Here is an 18,834-nt window from a genome sequence, read left to right on the forward strand (position 1 = left end):
TGGATAAAACCATTTTCTAACACAGGAGTCCTTTGTCTCCAGAATACAAAGAACGATAAGTCGTTTGCTAGATTCTGTGTTTCTCCAGGTTTGGCCACATGCCTACTGGAGCCTTTTGAGTTCACCTAAAGCAGATGGGCTGAAAGAGACAGTGTGTCCATGCAAAAGGCAGTCGGGATTTGGGTGGGCAAGGCCATTGATATCCCCATGACTGTCAAGGAATGGGATGGAATTCACCCCTCAACTCATGCCCCAAAGCCACCCAGGCATATACCCAAGGTCTGAAGTTCTCCATTTTTCCAGGAGCCATTCATCAGGGTCTAACTGGGGACAAGGTCCCGAACCTCCAAAGTAAGATGACACTTGATCCTGGTTCTTAATACTCTCACACCACATGGGAACAGTGACTCCATACTGTTGGATGGAGTTCTTTGTCCTTCTTAGTAAGGAAGATAGAGGAGTATACAGGAGGCTTACAATATTTACCGAGAGAGTAAACTTTCCTGTGGCCAATGTAGAAAGGCAGATTCGGTGACCACAGTTTGTCATAGTTGGGGCCAGGGACAGAGTGGCAACACAGAGGGTCAGGGAGCTCATCTGATCCTGTCATGATCAAGGCTATACCTTGTCTTATTCCAACCAGAAAACCACTCCTGCGCAAGATGTGGGGCCTGACAATGAATATTTATTGGGCGACAACCAAGGTTTTCCTAAAACCTATCAGCTTTCAGTTTCCATTGTGCCAAGCGTATTATAGATTTATTTTTAAATCAATGGTTTTTTTCCCTCCTAACAAACTTAATCATATTCTTTGAAATTCAAAATGGAAAAAAAATCAAAGGCAGAGTCCGTGAGTTTCTCTCGAGCTCTTGACCTACTTTTGGAGAAAGGAATTCTTAGTAGAAATATGAGCAAAAGACATACATCCTTCCAAAGGTTTTGGAGATGTGCTGTCAGAGCACGGAAGAGAGGCCTGCTCTGGGCTCTCTCCAGAAGTCTATATATGAGCAGGGATGTCTAAGCCAATGCTTTGCTGCAGGATCCCAGCATGCATACTGACACTGGATCCTCGAGGAACTCGTGGAGATGGGGACCCAGGGTTGTGTTTCCTGTGAATGGGAGAATGGAGACCTCTGGCCCCAGGGCCTGAGCCTGACTTTTCTGCTGGCCTATTGTCTACACACTTAGTCCTTCCTGCAGAAGTGGCTGGATGGTATTGAGTTCTGGGGTCCATTGACAGGGAGTCAAGCACTTTTCAGAGACCTTTATCTGGCCCAACACCTAGAGATGCATCACACAAGCTTCTATGACGTGAAGGGTCTCCAGTCTCAGTTGTCTTGTTGGCACAGCAGGCTCCGCCTCTCCTTTGGTTAGATCCAGGAACTCTCTGGTTTCAGCTCAGTCTCCAGCTGGACAGTGGAGGCTCTCTACTTCTAGCTAGGGGGGCTAGAAAATAACTCAGGCTTTGCTCATTTGTGTCCAGGCATCAATGCCAATGACCACAGTGGTCTTTTGTGGGCACTGGATGTTCATCAGAGTTGACAGGCATCGAGGAAACTCCCTCTGCGCAGACTGACCCGTGGCAGAGCTAGGAAAATCCTGTGCGCTGATTGGATCGAAAGGCCTCTGACAGCTTCGTGTTCTAAAGTCCCCCTGAGAGAACTCTGGTGCTGCTTCCTCCCAGCGCACCTCTCCTCCTCTGCTACTGTAACCAGGCAACCAGGGAAGCTCATGTATCCCTGAGTGACAGCTGTGAGGGTCATGTGCTCTTCACTGGTTGGTCACAGACACCTAGAAGACTCCGAAGACACATTTAACCAAAGTGTCACTGTCGTGATGGAAAAACAGAAAACGCAAATAAATGCCACACAAAAAATAAGTAAGTTTAGGAAAGGGCTCTCCCATCTATCTTCCTCACATTTATATCTCTAGGTAACTGAAAAGCCACCCAGCCTAGTAATTACCATTCCCATCTTCTTGGCATAAGATGCTAATTACTCTTTGGGAACTTTCAGCACAGGGTAGGCACTATTTTAGTCGCCACGAGAACCTTCGTAACTAAAGATACAATCCAAACTCCATGTGTTGCTGCCATATTGTGTATTGACAGACACCACTTTTCTCCAAGTGGCCATCTGAGAGTCAGTATGGAAGTCCGCATGGTCAGCTGGTGGCTATTCTGGTGTTGTCTGTCTGGCCACTTCTGCTCAAGCCATCAGAAACAGAGAGCATGAGTGTTGAGGTGGTTGAAAGTGCTAGAGGCAGGGACTGGGGTAGGGTGAAGCTGGGATGGGGCTGGAGGGCTGGGGATAGGGGTTGGGTTGGGTGGGGTTGGGGTGGGGTGGGTAAAGAGACTCCCAGTGGTTAAAAGCATGGCTCCCTCTCCCAGAAGATCCCTGCTCCCCTGTGCTGACTCACAACTGTCTGTCACTCCAGGACCAGGAGATCCAAGACCCTCTTTTGACTGTCACAGGTATCAGGCACACATGTAGCACATATACATATATTCAGGCAAATACTCATACATGGAAAAAAACATAATAAAAATCTCAAAAAAATTAAAAACTAAAATCTCTGCGAAATATCATGTTGATTAGGTTAATCTCCACTGTGGGATTAGTAGACCATTGCAATAGTTCAGGGGAGGTGTAATTGAGAACGTGTGAGGAGGGCGGACACTTAATCCAAAGGGGACAGACCACAAGACATGTGTACACATTGTGTACCAGGTTGAGACTTTACCTCCAAGAAGGCCATCGCCAGATGAAACCCTTGGACCCCACCCGTGAGCCCAAACTTATATAATCAGTGTTAGCAATGACAGGAATTGGGCTCACGTAGAAGAGAGAGGGAGGGAGGGGAGGGAAAGAAGGAGAGAGAGGGAAGGAAGGAAGGAAGGAAGGAGGGAAGGAGGTAGGGAAAGGAGAGAGGGAAGGAAGGAGGGAAGGAGGGAAGGAAAAAGGAATGGAAGGAAGTAGGGAGAGGAGGGAAGGAGGGAGGGACTAGGACAGTGCGTACAATTGTTGCATCAGTGAACAAAGCAGAATCCTCACTCTGAGTCAGCTCCGCTAAAGTGAAAAGAAACAGGGTCTAGAAATAGGGTGAGAGCCACACAGAGCTACTGGGAGGATCTGTCCTGAGGAGGGTAGTACCTGTGGTCAGAAGTGTGCGATGATAATTGCTTTTGGTTTTAAAAAACCCAGGGTGCCCATTCTGACAAGAATTGCCCCTGCTGATGGTAGGCAGAGGAGAGCAGTTTGCTTGAGGTGAGGTAAGGTTGCAGACCATGTCGGGAGGCTGGGCTGCTGAGAGGCCAGCAGATTCTCAGGACTGTGACAGTTGAGCTTCCAGGAACTGTTGATGACTCAGATGTTAGAGAGAGGAGAGGAGGCAATGGGGTGGAGAGACCAGGGGAAAGGCAGAAAGGTGAGGATGAAGTCAAGGACGCTGCTCTCCATCAGTCTGCACAGCATTTCAGGGCCAGGCTGAGGTGTCAGGGAGGCGCTTGGAACTCTAACTTTACACCGGAGGAACGTGTTAATTACTTTCATCTTGTAAAAATTTCATATAGACACATCACTGGAAAATTTAAGGAGGTGTCTTAGTTAGGGTTTTACTGCTGTGAGCAGACACCGTGACCAAGGCAACTTTTTTTTTTTATAGTAGTGTCTGATACGAAATATCTTTTTTTTTTAATCTTTCTTTTTTTTTCTTTTTTTTTTTTTTTCGGAGCTGGGGACCGAACCCAGGGCCTGGTGCTTGCTAGGCAAGCGCTCTACCACTGAGCTAAATCCCCAACCCCCTTTTTAATCTTTATTAACTTGAGTATTTCTTATTTACATTTCGATTGTTATTCCCCTTCCCAGTTTCTGGGCCAACATCCCCCAACCCCTTCCCCTCCCCTTCTATATGGGCTTCCCCTCCCCATCCTCCCCCCATTACCACCCTCCCCCCAACAATCACGTTCACTAGGTGTTCAGTCTTGACAGTTCCAAGGGCTTCCCCTTCCACTGGTGCTCTTACTAGGCTATTCATTGCTACCTATGACGTTGGAGCCCAGGGTCAGTCCATGTATAGTCTTTGGGTAGTGGCTTAGTCCCTGGGAGCTCTGGTTGGTTGGCATTGTTGTTCATATGGGGTCTCAAGCCCCTTCAAGCTCTTCCAGTCCTTTCTCTGATTCCTTCAATGGGGGTCCTGTTCTCAGTTCAGTGGTTTGCTGCTGGCATTCACTGTATTTGCTGTATTCTGGCTGTGTCTCTCAGGAGCGATCTACATCCGGCTCCTGTCGGTCTGCACTTCTTTGCTTCATCCATCTTATCTAGTTTGGTGGCTGTATATGTATGGACCACATGTGGGGCAGGGTCTGAATGGGTGTTCCTTCTGCCTCTGTTCTAAACTTTGCCTCCCTATTCCCTGCCAAGGGTATTCTTGTTCCCCTTTTAAAGAAGGAGTGAAGCATTCACATTTTGATCATCCTTCTTGAGTTTCATGTGTTCTGTGCATCTAGGGTAATTCAAGCATTTGGGCTAATAGCCCAAGGCAACTCTTATAAGGACAACCTTTAATTGGGGCTGGCTTACAGGTTCAATCCATCATCATCCAAGGTGGGAGCAAGGCAGCATCCAGGCAGTCATGGTGCAGGAGGAACTGAAAGTTCTACATCTTCATGGAAGGTTGCTAGGAGAAGACTGGCTTTCAGGCAGCTAGGACAAGGGTCTTAAAATCCACACCCAGTGACATACCTACTCAGACAAGGCCACACCCACTGTAACAAGGCTATGCTCACTCCAACAAGGCCACAACCTCTAAATAGTGCCACTCCCTAGGCCAAGTGTGTACAAACCATCACAGAAGGGATGGGAAATGTACTGGAAAGAGAAGGGACTGCCTTCATTTGGAGGCCACTCATAGGAGGAGGGCCCAGCATGGGAGGAAGAGAAAGAACAGAGTGTGAGGAAGCAGGAGACATGACACGCACATAAACATGCATAGGTATGCACACACATATGCATGCATGTGCACATACACACGTGTACATACATACACCCATGCATGTTCAACACATGCACACACACATACACTTGCACACACATATACATGCATAGTCATGTACACATGCACACACACATGCACATGTGCACACACATACACACATATGTACAGCTGCATAGTCATACACAAACACACACACACACACACACACACACACACACACACACACACACTCGGTAGGGTGGGGGCTGATAGCAAAGCTAAGGCAAACAGAGTTCCAAGAGAAGGAAAGAACTGTGCCAATGAATGCTCAAGCCAGTATTTGTGGAGAAGGCAGCTCCAATACAGACACAATGCAAGTGATGCTCGGGAGATCTGGAAGAAGGCAGGAAAGAGCTGAGGCAGGGACTGAGGACTGGGGTAAGGTCAGCGTCGACATTTTTGGGGTAACTGGTAAATCAAAGTATATTCCTTCCTGGAAGAAAGAAGTGGGGCTTACACAACTCAGAAGACCCAGGAGGCTAAAAACTTTACAGCATCCACGAGGCCTATTCCAGCATTATTAAATCAGGAGACAATTTTTGGGGGAGAAGCCCGCCCATGGAGGCACCTGGGCAGTGTGCAGGGAGCTCAGGGATGCAGGATTCCTGAGCTGTCAGCCATGTGGCAGTGGACCTTTGGGTGATGCAGTTGCCCTAGTGAGTAACTGCTCAGCCTTAGTCCTCCTCTAAGCAGCTGCAAGGGCTTCATGCAGCTAGACCTGAACAGAATCATTTCTTTGGTCTGTGTCAGTGTTAATAGATTTCAGTTAATAGATGTTTGGTTTTTCCAGCAATGTTTCCAGAGGCTTACTGGAGGAAGTACATTCCTGGGGGTGGGCTTTGTGGATTTTTTGTCCTGCCTAACTTCCTGTTCTTGCTCTTTGCTTCGTGTGTGCACATGAAATGTGATCAGCCAGCTTCTAGAATGGTGGACTTTATCTATCCCTTTGGAAGGGAAAACCAAAATAGCCCCGTTCTCTTCTAAGTTGCTCTTGTCAGAGTATTTTTATCACAACGGAAAAGTAACCAATCGCTAGGGAGGACTCACACCAATCACTAGGGAGGACTCCAACCACTAGGGAGGACTCCAATCCCCTCACCGTGCTTTCTCTCCCCAGCTCAGAAATGATTTCCTTCTGTCAGCAGGTGCCTTCCTTCCCTCTCTCTTCTGGCCATGCCTTCATTCCAGTCCCTCAGTACAACACTGTCAGCTCATGTGTCCTCTGGCTTCCTGGAGGAGGTCTCCCTCCTCCCTGACCATGTCTAAGTGTGCTCCAGCCCCTCAGTACGACACTGTCAGCTCGTGTGTCCTCTGGCTTCCTGGAAGAGGTCTCCCTCCTCCCTGACCATGTCTAAGTGTGCTCCAGCCCCTCAGTATGACACTGTCAGATCATGTGTCACCTGGCTTCCTGGCAGTGGTCTCCTTCTTCCAGACCTATTCATACAGCCCCAGTGAGTGATCCTGCAATCGCAGCCCTCTGCGAAGGGATAAAGAACGTGCTCTGACACCCTTTGCAGCAGACCTGCCGCATCGATTGGGTTTTGTCTGCATTGTTGTTTCGTCAAGCAGCATTTTTCCCCCTTCTGGGTGATTTCAGGCTCTGTGCAGATGATTGAAGACATCCTGGAAATTTCATTCATTTTGGACAATCCATCCAATCCAGATATTGCAACCTTGTGAATGAAAACAAATCACACACACTTACACGCACACACAGACAGCACACACAGACAGACATACACATGCACATGCACACACATGCACATAAACACACAGACACACATACAGAAACAGACACATACACATGCACATAAATACACAGACACACATACACAAGCAGAAACACATATGCACACACAGACACAAATATACAGACACACACATACATATGCACATAAACACACAGATACACAGACACACAGACACACAGACACACACACACACATACAGAGAGAGAGAGAGAGAGAGAGAGAGAGAGAGAGAGAAAGAGAGAGTGTTTCAATCTCTGCCAAGTTGAAAGTCTCCAGGTCACTGAACCAGTCTGTTTTTCTTTAAATACAAAAACAAGATAGGGGTAAATCAACCTCATGGGCATGTGTGAAGGAGGGAGAGTTGTAAGCTGGTAGAAAGAAATAGAGAAATCCATCTTGCCTATCACAGTGAATGGTGTGGGTGCAATCAAACAGAGCCAATCTGATGGCTGTTAATACCCTCATGTATTCTGTTCCTGTGTCGGGTGTGTGAGGGGGGAGGCTGTTGTCCTCATGTTTCCTGTCACACGATCTGAAGATCACAGATCTGAGGAGGAGGGGCACCTTCCTTGTAAAAATGCTGAGTTATGACAGGCAGCATTGAAAAGGAAAGTAGGTCAGTGGGTCACCGTGCAAACCTGTTCACAAAGGGAGCCATCGGTCTGATATGACAAAGGCCAGCCCTTCAGGAGCCAGGGCAGTGCTGAAGTCCCCGGAAGAGGAGCCAGATACGAAGAACCTGCATTCTGCAGAGTGAGAGAACCCCTCAGAGTGGGAATAGAGCAGCTAACTATAGGTGGGGGTGCGGGCAGGGCTGAGAACCTGCTTTCTGCAGAGTGAGAGAACCCCTCAGAGTGGGAACAGAGCAGCTAACTGTAGGTGAGGGTGCGGGCAGGGCTGAGAACCTGCATTCTGCAGAGTGAGAGAACCCCTCAGAGTGGGAATAGAGCAGCTAACTGTAGGTGGGGGTGCAGGCAGGGCTGAGAACCTGCTTTCTGCAGAGTGAGAGAACCCCTCAGAGTGGGAACAGAGCAGCTAACTGTAGGTGAGGGTGCGGGCAGGGCTGAGAACCTGCATTCTGCAGAGTGAGAGAACCCCTCAGAGTGGGAATAGAGCAGCTAACTGTAGGTGAGGGTGCAGGCAGGGCTGAGAACCTGCATTCTGCAGAGTGAGAGAACCCCTCAGAGTGGGAATAGAGCAGCTAACTATAGGTAGGGGTGCGGGCAGGGCTGAGAACCTGCATTCTGCAGAGTGAGAGAACCCCTCAGAGTGGGAACAGAGCAGCTAACTATAGGTGGGGGTGCGGGCAGGGCTGAGAACCTGCTTTCTGCAGAGTGAGAGAACCCCTCAGAGTGGGAACAGAGCAGCTAACTGTAGGTGAGGGTGCGGGCAGGGCTGAGAACCTGCATTCTGCAGAGTGAGAGAACCCCTCAGAGTGGGAATAGAGCAGCTAACTGTAGGTGGGGGTGCAGGCAGGGCTGAGAACCTGCTTTCTGCAGAGTGAGAGAACCCCTCAGAGTGGGAACAGAGCAGCTAACTGTAGGTGAGGGTGCGGGCAGGGCTGAGAACCTGCATTCTGCAGAGTGAGAGAACCCCTCAGAGTGGGAATAGAGCAGCTAACTGTAGGTGAGGGTGCAGGCAGGGCTGAGAACCTGCATTCTGCAGAGTGAGAGAACCCCTCAGAGTGGGAATAGAGCAGCTAACTATAGGTAGGGGTGCGGGCAGGGCTGAGAACCTGCATTCTGCAGAGTGAGAGAACCCCTCAGAGTGGGAACAGAGCAGCTAACTATAGGTGGGGGTGCGGGCAGGGCTGAGAACCTGTATTCTGCAGAGTAAGAGAACCCCTCAGAGTGGGAATAGAGCAAGCTAACTGTAGGTGAGGGTGCGGGCAGGGGCTGAGATGTGCCAGAAGAGTCTCTCTGCGTTGCAGCTGTGGACAGCTGTAGCTTAGAAGCAGCTGACGATGCAACCAGAGCAGTGAGGAGCTCACATGTGAGACAGCTTTCTTCTCATGGCTGCAGGCTATACACACAGGCCTGCGAACTTATTGAAGAACAAGAGGGATCACGGGAAACATCATAGCCACGCAGAAAAGTAAAGAAACTTGGAGGCTCAGGGTAGGAGTTGCCCTCACCTAAGTCCCAGATTGGAGTCCAGCCTCCAGCACCCTTGAAGTGGAGGGCTCCAATCATACCTAAGCTTCCCAGTAGAGTGGGGCTTGCTTGACCTGATTACCCCACAGTGGATTCACCCTTTCTTTCTCCCCATACGTTCAGGAGGGAGGCTTCCCAGCCTGTAGCTTTGTGCAGTTTTCCTATGTAGAGCTGCATTCGGGGCTGGTAACTACGTTTTAGAGCCACTTGGGTGACGCAGGCATTTACTCCCCAGCTCCCACAGACACCTGCTATCGTATCTCTACCCTCGCAGGCACACAGGCAGCGGCTTCAGGTCCACAGCAGTATGCTGCACCCTCACATTGGTTCCTTGACTTCTTGGTACTCAGCTGCACTGGTAGTCAGCCTGTCCTGCAGGCCCCATAGTCATCCTGGTCCCTGTGGAGCCTCTCAGTTTCTTAAGCATGACCTTTGCCCTAGCAGTGAGCAGAGAGGCCAAGGATCTCCCTTATCCAGTTGGTACTCATCCAGCATCAGGAGGTTGGATTTATTTATTTATTTGTATAAAAAAAAAAAAACCACATGAAGGATCTAGAATGGATTTCAGACTGGAACGACGTAAGCAGTTTGGAGGTTTTTTGTTTTTTTGTTTTTTTTCTGGAAAAGGGTGAGAAAGACTGGACCTAGAAGTGTCCCCAGAAGCTAGAGAGCTTGTCCCTCGGAAAAGGATGGTTTCTTGGGTGGACACCATCAGCAGGTGAAGGAGGACTGCAGACACCGGGCCCCCGATCTGCTTAGGGGAGGAGGTCCAATTTCCCATGCCAAGGCCATCAGTGTTTTCTACCCTGATATCCAGAGATGCTTTTTAGTCAGCATTCAAGACAGTAGGTGGATCTAGGAACGTCGACTAAGCAAGAAGGTAGTTACTGCCTATAACTAGGACTGTGCCCTCAAACCCTTGCTCCAGGTCTCAATCTTGGTCCTGTGGGAAGCACACTCCCACGACAGTGAGAGAGCGGCTTAGGAAAAAGATGGAGCCCTAGCTCTCTTCTCAGATGATACCGGCTGGGAAAGGAGAGACCAGAGGTCACACCTGACTTGGCTCTAACTTGCCTGACCCTAAGGACAGATGATGCATACTGTAAATTTCTGAGAGGGACAGAGATGCCCTACCCTGTGCGCAGCCCCCACCCCACCCCTCACCAAGCCCACTGGTTCACACCTCACTCTTGGCGATGTGCAGCTTCTGCGGGTTTCTTATGTATAGGTCTGTCGGGTGAGTTACCTGTCTCTTCTCCCTGAGGTTTACACGGCTTCCCCTCTTGCTAGATCTCAGGCTTCAGAAGTGAATCCGATTCACTCACAGTGGCAACTGCTCTACTTGTAGCCAGCTTCCACAGCCAGCAGCTACGGGCGGGCTGTGCACAAGCCCCACAACTCACACCCTACTGGAAGGTAGGCCTCCTGGAAGGTGGTGTTAGTCCAGAAAGCATCAATAGTAGCCATATTCACTACTTATAACTTACTATGAGAGATAAAGCAGAAACATTTCATTGTTGCTACAACTTCCCAGGACTTCCAACTCATGAATCTAGAAGTTTTCCACTGGGTTAAGGTATGGTTTATTTCCTACCTGAGCTGGCTGGTTTTGTGTGTCAACTTGACACAAACTGGAGTTATCGCAAAGAAAGGAGCCTCCCTTGAGGAGATGCCTCCATGAGACCCAACTGTAAGGCATTTTATCAATAAGTGATCAAGGGTGGAAGGACCCAGCCCATTGTGGGTGGTGTCACCCCTGGGCTGGTGGTCCTGGGTTCTATAAGAGAGCAAGCTGAGCAAGCCAGGGAGAGAAAGCCAGTAAGTAACATCCCTCCATGGCCTCTGCATCAGCTCCTGCTTCCTGACCTGCTTGAGTTCCCGTCCTGACTTCCTTTGGTGATGAACAGCAATGTGGAAGTGTAAGCTGAATAAACCCTTTCCTCCCCAACTTGCTTGTTTGTCATGATGTAGGAATAGAAACCCTGACTAAGACACTACCTAAATGTTCTCTATGTATAGAAGCGATGGACACCAGAGCCAAAAGGACCACACTCTGCTAAGCTCCAGGATCAAAGCTGAGGCTATTAGGCACCAAGCTGGTTTGTATCTAAGAAGTTTTCTAGACCACAGGCCCTCAAAAAGGCATATTTATGTATCACAACACCTCACACCAAGATGAGTCAAACAGAAAAAAAAATGCTTTGGGGTAGAAGGTGAGATCTCTCTCCTTCAAGAACCCCACAGGAACCTCACAGGAAATGGTGGGAAACATGGTAAGAAACACCCCAAGTGGTTGGTAGTAATCAGAGAATGAGTATACATGAAGGGGGTATGACATTGATGTAGCTCTTGTAGGTCTCCTTCCAGGCCAGGGATGGGATGGGGTTCATGGAAGATGGAGGACTATTATCCTAAACAAGGGCTTTTTAAAAAATTGGATATTTTATGTATTTACATTTCAAATGTTATTCTCTTTCCCTGTTTCCCCTCTGGAAGCCCCCTATCCCACGCCCCCTCACCCTGCTTCCATGAGGGTGCTCCCCCTCCCACCCACCCACCACCTCACTGCCCTGGCATTCATCTACACTGGGGCATCCAGCCTTCACAGGACCAAAGGTTTCTTCTCTTACTGATGCCCAGCAAGGCCATCCTCTGCTACATATGTGTCTGGAGCCATAGGTCCATCGCTGTGTACTCTTAGGATGGTAGTTTAGTCCCTGGGAGCTCTGGGCTGTCTGGTTGGTTGATACTGTTGTTCTTCCTACGGGATTGCAAACCCCTTCAGCCCCTTCAGTCCTTTCTCTAACTCCCCCATTGGGGACCCCATGCTCAGTCCAGTGGTTGGCTGTGAGCATCCACCTCTGTTATTTGTCAGGCTCTGGCCGAGTCTCTCAGGAGACAGCTATAACAGGCTCCGGTCAACAAGCACTTCTTGGCATCTACAATAGTGTCTGGGTTTGGTGTCTGCATATGAAATGGATCCCCAGGTGGGGCAGTCTCTGGATGGCCTTTCCTTCAGTCTCTGCTCCTCTCTTGGTTCCTGTATTTCCTTTAGACAGGAGTCATTCTGGATTAAAAATTTGTAGATGAGTGAGTGGTCCCATCCCCCAACCGGGGGCCTTGCCTAACCTCTGGATATGGTTTTACAGGTTTTCATTTCAGTTAATCTCATCTCACTGGGTTCTGGGAGCCTCTTGCTTTCCTGGCATCTGGGCCTTGCTAGTGGCTACCCCCAGTTTCTCATCCCCAATTGCTATTCACCTCTGTTCAATTTCCTGACCTTTTGTATTTCACATGTCTCCTCCCATACCGGATCCTTCCCCTTTTCCCCTTCCCCTTCTCTCTTTCCCCCAAGTCCCTCCCAACCTCTACTTCCCATTCGTATTTTGTTTCCCCTTCTAAGAAGGACGGAAACATCCACATTTTGGACTTCCTTCTTGAGCTTCATATGATCTATGAATTGTATCTTGAGTATTCCGAGCTTTTGGACTAATATCCACTTATCAGTGAGTGCATACCATGTGTGTTCTTTTCTGACTGGGCTACCTCACTCAAGATGATATTTTCTAGTTCCATTCATTTGCCTGTGAATTTCATGAAGTCATTGTTTTTGATAGCTGTGTAGTACTCCATTGTGTAGATGGACCACATTTTCTGTGTCCATTCCTCTGTTGAAGGATAGCTGGGTTCTTTCCAGCTTCTGGCTATTATAAATAAGGATGCTATGAACATAGTGGAGCATGTGTTCTTGTTGTATGTTGGAACATCTTTTGGGTATATGCCCAGGAGTGGTATAGCTGGGTCCTCAGGTAGTGCAATGTCCAATTTTCTGAGGAACCTCCAGACTGATTTCCAGAGTGCTTGAGCTTGCATTCCACCAACAATGGAGGAGTGTTCCTCTTTCTCCACATCCTCACTAACATCTGCTGTCACCTGAGTTTTTTTGTCTTAGCCATTCTGACTGGTGTGAGGTGGAATCTCAGAGTTGTTTTGATTTGCATTTTCCTGATGACTAAGGATGCTGAACATTTCTTTAGGTGTTTCTCAGCCGTTCGATATTCCTCAGTTGAGAACTCTTTGTTTAGTTCTGTATCCCATTTTTTTTGGTTCTTTTTTTTTTCAGAGCTGGGGACCGAACCCAGGGCCTTGCGCTTCCTAGGCAAGCGCTCTACCAACTGAGCTAAATCCCCAAGCCCCTGTATCCCATTTTTAATAGTGTTATTTGGTTCTCAGGAGTGTAACCTCTTGAGTTCTTCATATATATTGGATATTAGCCCCCTATTGGATGTAGGATTGATAAGCTCTTTTCCCAATCTATTGGTTGTCCTTTTGTCCTTTGCCTTAGAGAAGCTTTGCAGTTTTATAAGGTCCCATTTCTGCAGAGTGTGCAGCTGGGTATGTCAGTGGGCTACTTACCAGAGATGAACATGATGCAGTCAAACAGGGTTAGTAACATGCCCAGCACACACTACTTAAGCATTTGGCTAGTCGTGGTGTAATGAAATCTACTCTGTTCATCAGTGGGAGGCATTTCGATGACCTTGAGGCACCTATGGTGGTTTCCTGTAGTCTCTTGTATGAGGTCACTAGGACATGATTGTCCTCGGAGGCTCATGCATTGGTTGCTTAGTTTCGGAGTGGCAGTGTTGATGTTGTGGAAATGTGAGGAGTTAGGCTGTAGTAGAAGGCAATTGGACCATGGAGCACCAACCTTAGAGGGGATTAAAGAGAGTATGGTGGGAATTGATTAGTTACTTTGGGAAAATGTGATTATACGGGAGCCTGTCTCCTGCATGTCTCTTCCACATGGCTGTTCATTACATTCTCATAAGTTCCCATCATTGGGATGGTCTTACTACAGCCAGGATACAGATATCATATTCAGGGGGTCTAGCTCCTTCAGAACTGTGAACTAAATAAGTCTTTTGCTTTATACAGTACTCAATCTCTGGCATTTTATTGTAGCAACAGAAACTGGTCCGAGGCAGAAACAGGGCCAGACTTACCTCTGCTCTGCTCAGGCACTCACCCCACTGCCCAGAGATCCATCTAACTGTGTTCCTCTCAGACACGTGAGGCTGAAGACAGCTCAGTAAAAGACCTTATGGTTTGGGCTACCCCAAAAGCTGTTGCCTGTTCGTGGGATATGTTCTTCTAGCTGGGCTGCCTTGTCTGGACACAGTGGGAGAGGAAGAGCCTAGCCTGGCAGAGATTTGAAGGGCCGAAGTGCTGAAGGGCCAGAAGGGGGACACCCAGGAGGATACTTCCACCCGCCCAGAAGAGAAGGGGAGAGGAGAGTAGGTGGGGGTAATCGGGAGGGGAGCAGTGAGCAGAATGTAAAGTGAATAAGTAAAAAAAAATTAAGGTAAATAAGAAAAAAATCTCATGGTTTATTTATCTTTTAAAAAAATGTTATGCCGGCTCAAATGTTACACAACATTCCCAAAGTTCTGCGTGCCAAGCTTTGGGCAAAGTAGGTCACTTAGCGGTTGGCAATATTTTCCTGGTCCTGAAGATGAGAAGCTGGCCCCCTATCCCTGGCAGATCGTGGAGGCAGGATTTAGACCGGATGTGCTGGGCTGGCGTGTCCAGCATGCTCTTAGCATCTATCTGTACACATAGCTCTTTCAATACACTGTCTGTGTCTACACTAGGGTGTCTTCTGGGCAAAACCTCTCCTCTGTGCTCCTCAGGAGCCATTTCAGTACTGACTAACAATGCACGCCGAAGCTGAGTTTTACTAGAGCCTTGGCACAGACTCCAAGTGGCACCAGCATCTGCCTGAGAGCAGCAGCCGCACGCTATTCATCTCTGTCTCTCTAGAAACTCATTTAAAACCGTGTATATAGGGAATGCTCATCATCTGTTGAAGTGAATTGAATGAATTTATTTCTCCTGTAGAGTTATAGATGGGCTGCGTGTAGGAAGGGACTTTTCAGACAAAATAACATCGATCATTTCTCAAACTATCACTACAATGCATTTTGATAATAAGCTAGAAGAAAAACACAAGAGAGAAGGGCTCTCTGGCAGAAGATGGATCAGAGTCTGAGTCACGCCCAGCGCTTTTACAAGCACTCAGGAGAAGTGGCTCTGATGGTTGCCATGAGAACTATCATCTGAGACTTCTGTGGAGCCACTGTAATAGTGCAGAAGAAGTACTGTGTGTGTGCATGCCTACAGGTGTGTGTTTGTGTGTGTGTGCATGGGCATGTGTGTGAGCGTGTGTGCTTGTGTGTGTGCATGTGTGTGTGAATGTGTGCATGCATGTGTCTACATGTGCATGTGCACGTGTATGCAGGTGTATTTATGCCTGCGTACATGTGTGTGCAGACGTATGCATGTATGCATGTGTGTGCATGTGTGTGTATGTGTACAAGTGCGTGATCCAGAGCATGTTTAGAGAATATTTCAACATAGTCACATGGAAAATTGTCCTTGGGAAAGGAAAACACAAAAAATAAAAGTCTTCCAGGAATCTTACAAAAACCCTGTTGGTATTTCAGGATCCTTTGATTGGCTACTATAAAAACCCCGCTAATCTTTCAAGTGTTTGTATCAGGTGCAGTGGGCAATGCTCAGGCTGAGCTGGGATTCCCTGATAGGAGAGGGTGAGGGGTGGGTGTCCTGTGAGAAGTGGGAAGATGCTGTAGTCTCCTCTTCCAGCACATTAGTCCCATGGAGTACTCTGTGCCCTACACAGCCTTCCTACAGTCTTCCTAGTGGTAATCAAACAGTGCTCGATCTCTGGAATTTTACTGTAGCAACAGATACTGGTCCAAAACAGGTCCAGACTTACCTCTGGTCGGTCCACTGCCCAAAGATTCATCTAAATATGTACCTCTCACAGACTATCCCATCCAGGAGAGAAGCATCAACCTCTCACAGACTATCCCATCCAGGAGAGAAGCATCAATACCTCTCACAGATTATCCCATCCAGGAGAGAAGCATCAATACCTCTCACAGACTATCCCATCCAGGAGAGAAGCATCAACCTCTCACAGATTATCCCATCCAGGAGAGAAGCATCAATACCTCTCACAGCTTATCCCATCCAGGAGAGAAGCATGGACACAAACCAGGAATAGACTCAAACTTCTGCTTTCTTGGACTGTGCATCCTCCTCCACCCTTAAACCTCCACTGGGGTCACATCCACCAATCAAGACTCTAAATGGTTTGGAAAGGTCCTCTTTGTTCCTGTGTTGTTCTTTTGTTGCTACACCTGCCTCCCCCGGGCTTTGAACACCTGTCCTAAATCCACTCATTTGTTCTCGCCTTCCACTAGCCTGCCATTTCCGGGATGTTGTGTAAACGAAGTTATAGGGTCTGCAGTTGTTTTCCTTCACTTAGCACATCGTGGAGGTTCTTCTAAGTCTTGTGCTTCGGTCGTTCGCTCCCATATAGATACCATCCCATGGGACTTGGAATGCACGTAAGGGGTTGGCTTTTATTTTATTTTATTTTATTTTTAAACCTTTGAAGGCCATCCTGCTTGGGGCTGTGGCAAACAAGACTGTTCTAAGTATGTCCGTGCAGGTTTCTGTGTGGACATAAATGTCGACCTCTCCAGGCTGAAAGGTGAGCTTGGAGTCTCAGGGTCACACAGCGGAAAGTTTACCTTTGGGACGCACTTCCCTGCATTTCTCCACCGTGGCTGCTGTGTCTCACACTTCCTCCAGCCGCACAGCAGTAAGCTGCTTCCCCTCACCCTGGCCAGCTTTCCGCATTGTCAAACACATCAGCTTAAATCATTGTTGGAAGTTTTACTTCAAACTTCACTGATGACTCTTTAGATGACTTATCTTCCTCTGGCTAATTTAACATCTGTTTATCTCTGGGTTTGTTTTTTTTTCTTTTTGATTACTGTCAAATTTTGTGATCACACACACACACACACACACACACACACACACACACACACACTAAATACTAATCCTTTGTTGAACATGTGATTTGTAAATATTTTCTCCTAGCCTGTAACTTTTTTTTTTAAATCCTCTTACCATGAGCTTTTACCCGGCGAAGATTTTACTTAGATAAAATATGACTTGTTAATCTTTTTTTTTTTTTCTTTTTCCTACGATTGACAGTGCTTTTGGTATCAAGCCTAAAAGCTCTTTTCTGGTTTAGATGTAAAACCTCTTTCAAAGGCTCATATGATAAAAACCTGGTCTTGAGTCTGTGACAACAAGGTGGTGGAACCTTCTGGAAGTGTGGCCTAGTAGAAGGACGTTAGGTCATCGCTGCCCGTCTTAGGGGATAAAAGGATACTCTCTCTCTCTCTCTCTCTCTCTCTCTCTCTCTCTCTCTCATTTTTTAAAGATTTATTTATTATATTTTATTTATTTATTATAAGCACACTGTGGCTGTCTTCAGACACACCTGAAGAGGGCATCGGATCCCATCGCAGATGGTTGTGAGCCACCATGTGGCTGCTGCAGCACTGTTTGTGGAGAAGGCATGGGTCCGCTCCTGAGTTTATTGCTGTTCCATGATCTAGGGTCCAGCCTCCTGTCAGGGCTATCTCTGGCACTCTAGGTATCGTACGTCTTTTTAACAGGTAGAGGGAATCTTCTCTCCCACTTTATTCTTTGGCATTCTAGTATCTGTGCTCTACTGAATGCATTTTAGACTGAAGCTGTCTACGCCTACAAAGAGCCTTGCTGGGAGATTGACAGTAATTTCTTTTGAATTTACTGGTTAGGTTGGGTGTGTATTATATCTCATTTTCCAGCCAATAAGCACAACTTGAACGTGATTCCACGCTTAGAGAGGGCTTTCAGACATTGTCTTTTAGGGCTGGAGAGACAGCTTCGTGGTCAAGGGCATTGGACCCAGATTCAGTCCCCAGCAACAATATGGTAGCTTATGGCTGTTCTTAATTTCAGTTGGAGAGGATCAGACAACTGACCTTCGCGTGTGCCAGGCATGCAGGTTGTACACATGCCTTCATACATGTGGGCAAAGCACTTGTATACATAAAAATAAATTAAAGACATTATAAAATGCCTTTTATCAACCTTTTATATTTTCAGTGTAGATTCCCCACATATGCTTTGCTGAGTGTACATCTAGGTGTCCCATTTTCTTTAGAGCGATTAGGCATGGTTTTGTATCTTATTTACGTTTGCACATTCTTTGTGATTAGCATATAGAAATGTAATTCATTTCTGTCAATCGTGATGTGTGGGGTTGCTAAATTCCCTTCTAAGTTCTAGAAGTTTTATGAATGATGTGGGAAACTTCCATAGAGACAAACCAATTATTATTTTTTTTTATTTATATATGAATACACTGTAGCTCTTTTCAGTCACACCAGAAGAGGGCATTGGATCCTACTACAGATGGTTGTGAGCCACCATGTGGTTGCTGGGAATTGAACTCAGGACCTCCGGAAGAGCAGTCAGTGCTCTTAACCCCTGAGCCATCTCTCTAGCCTGAGACAAACCAATTATACATATTTTAAATATAGTTCTTTTTTTACTTTTAATACTTATACCCTTTGCTTTCCAGTTTTTCCTATTTGTGTAAGGATGGCTCCCAGAACTACACTGAATAAAGTGGCAAGAATGGACGTTACCTTGGCCCGAACTTTAGACCCGAAGCATTCGATATTTCCCCATTAAGTGAGGTGTGGGTTGTGGTGTTGACTTTTATAAAGAACCTTTACCCAAGGGGAATTAGAGCTACTTCTCCTTCTTCCTGACGCATTGGTGTTTTTATTATTATTGTGTTGGACTTTGCCAAATTCTTCTTAAGATCAACTGATGGAACTATGTGATGTTTCTTAGGTTCGCTTACTGAGTGCTGGTTTTGAACGGTGAGTCAGCCTTGCTTGTCAGAAGGAAAGCCCACTCGTTTGCTCTGTAATTGTTCTTCTGTATTGTGGGAT

At 47.2% G+C, this 18,834-nt stretch overlaps 1 long non-coding RNA gene across 1 annotated transcript; it reads right to left on the reverse strand.

Annotated features, from left to right (window-relative positions):
• Positions 1–665: 665 nt before the first annotated feature.
• Positions 666–3,334, reverse strand: LOC148003693 (uncharacterized). The gene is made up of 2 exons (XR_015629479.1): positions 3,153–3,334; positions 666–1,828 (listed from the first exon to the last, which is right to left on the reverse strand). It is a non-coding gene; the product is annotated as an uncharacterized LOC148003693 (long non-coding RNA).
• Between the last annotated feature and the right edge of the window lie 15,500 nt (positions 3,335–18,834).

This window comes from Rattus norvegicus, chromosome 9 (assembly GCF_021556685.1).
Source record: "Rattus norvegicus strain SHRSP/BbbUtx chromosome 9, alternate assembly SHRSP_T2T, whole genome shotgun sequence".
NCBI lineage: Eukaryota > Metazoa > Chordata > Mammalia > Rodentia > Muridae > Rattus > Rattus norvegicus.